This window comes from Marmota marmota, unplaced genomic scaffold (genome assembly GCF_001458135.2).
Source record: "Marmota marmota marmota unplaced genomic scaffold, marMar, whole genome shotgun sequence".
In the NCBI taxonomy this organism is placed as follows: Eukaryota; Metazoa; Chordata; class Mammalia; order Rodentia; family Sciuridae; genus Marmota; species Marmota marmota.
Genome location: NW_026000229.1, coordinates 45,473,423 through 45,475,914, shown reverse-complemented (window position 1 = coordinate 45,475,914; position 2,492 = coordinate 45,473,423).

Sequence of the window (2,492 nt, the reverse complement as noted above, 5' to 3'; positions counted from 1 at the left end):
TTAGAGAACCTGTATGCAAGGAAATACATGAAACTATTAAAATTAGTTGAATCATTTTTCATAAATAAATCTAGAAATGTTTTATATTTAAGTGAAAAAAAAGAAAATTCATAATGAATTTAATACTATGGAAATGAGGATATGTATTTGAATAAAACAATCTCCAAGAATGCACACCGAATACCTCCAGTGGCAAGTCCTGAAAAGTAGGATCAAGCGGCTTTCACTTCCAAAGGTCTATATTTCTGTGTTGTTTACTACAACACTAAAAAAAACCCGCATACTGCTTTATACTTAAAAGTTGATTTTTTTAAATACAAAGTAAGAGGTTAAAGACAAACAACCCACAAATTCAATTTAGGAATGCCAGAATTATTCAAAGTAGCATTTATAAATTATAACAAAGTTTTTAAATATTTAAAATACAACTGTGTTCTGATTTAAAAAAAAAAGAAAAGGAAATCCTCAGAGTGGCTACCCAGACAGAGCCTTTCTCAGCAAGGGATTCTTCAATAAATAAAACCACACCTTCCTGAGTAGTGGCAAATTGAGAAAAGAGTAGAGAGAGGGAAGTGGACAAGGAAAGAGAAGAAATAGAGAACAGAGGCAAGAAGAAACAGCACAAAGGTGAAAAGGAAGGCAATTGAACCAGCTTACCAAGGCAGCATTTCCTGCGTCTTCCCTGCCTACTTGCCGCTTAAAATCTCTACTGATCTCTGCCTTGGAAACATTCTAGTGTGGTGATAAAGCTCCTGGAATTTGTCTACTGCCCAGAATCAATCAGAAATATTATATATATATATAATATTATATATATATAATGCATGCATTTAAGGGACCTCTTACCTTTTTAATTTAGCTGATTAATTCTCATTGTAAAAATTCTATCCATGTGTTAATTCATCAAGAACAACTTCCTCTCTATTGGCCAATTTATATTTTTATATCATGTGCATGTATAAATATGTAACAATGAATTCCATTGATAATACACTAATAAAATATGGATAAAATTTAAAAGTAAGTACAAGAGGAAAAAAAAAGCTCAACTCCCTCTCTACCCAGTCTGGATTAGATATATCTCCTCTTTGCTCTCACAACATATAGGCAAGCTTCCTATATTGCCTGTTCTGTAGTATACTTTACAATGTGTATTCTCCTTGTCTCCTTTTCTAAATCCATGAGCTTCTTGAGAACAGGGACTGTACTTATTCACAAATCCTGGCCCATAGTAAGTGCTTTGAGTTTGAGAGAAAGATGCATAGTTAGATGGGTACAAGCATGCATTTGTATATAAATGCATGAATGATAGATGATGATAATTTCTTGGTAAAGAATGTTTCTACTATATTTTGATCCTATTGAAAAGTGATGCCAGTGAGATTATTAAACAAATATTAAACTCTAGAAATTATCATAAACCCATGAAAAGTATGAGAAATATAACTGTAAAACCAAGTTCCAGGCTTTTTGCTAGTTCCTATAGAAATACAGTATGGTCTAAATTGAGAAATTGTTCTGCAAATCAAGGCAGAATCTAGGTGTATAAAACAATGAAAACTCTAATTTCTCCTTTGGTAACACACATAAGTTTGTGCTCAATGAGTGCTTTTGAAAAGAATGAAGAATAGAAATGAGGATGAGAAAAAAATTTAATGTCTTGGCATAGGGACCAGACATCTATATAAGAAAAATAACTGATCATTTTAGTAAGCTATTAACTTTAATTGCATCATCCCCACTCACCTGGCTATGGGCAAAAGAAAGATGCCAGAAATCAATATTTCTGCCCTAACAGAATCTTTTAAGAAATGTTTTCTTCTCATGCTGTGGCTTTAGTGCCTCTCACAACTGCTCCAGCTCTAACAAGAACTAGCAGCAGCATTTGGTGACCACCTGATGTCTGGTGATCTGAGTCCCCAAGCCATTTATCATGGGAATTTTACTTTTACTTTTAAATTCTCATTGTCTAAAAAGAAAAATACTGAAATTTTCATTAATAATGTAAATAGGCTGAGTTCAGTGGTAGAGCACTTTCCTAGCATGTTTGTGAAGCACTGGGATCCATCCTCAGCCCACATAAAAATATATAAATTAAATAAAGGTATTGGTTCCATCAAGAACTAAAAATTTTTTTAAAAAAGGATGTCAATACAAGGCAAAGAAGTTATTTGTAACAAAATATGATAGGAAAATATCTCAAAGAAAATTAATAATTTACATTTGCTTATAAATTATTTACAATAATTAAATAAATTAACTCTGGTTTAGTCCAATGTAAGTGAAAAAAGATAGGTATTAATGAACTCATTAAACAGACATCATTTAAAATTATGTTGCATACATATTCATGGAATTTTTTGGCATGTGGATATATCCAGTTGTTTTAGCACTGTTAGGTGGAGATACAATCCTTTCTTCCCTGAACACTCATGGCACTCTCTTCAAGAATCAACATACTCATATAGATTAATTTCTGGAATCCCATTCTA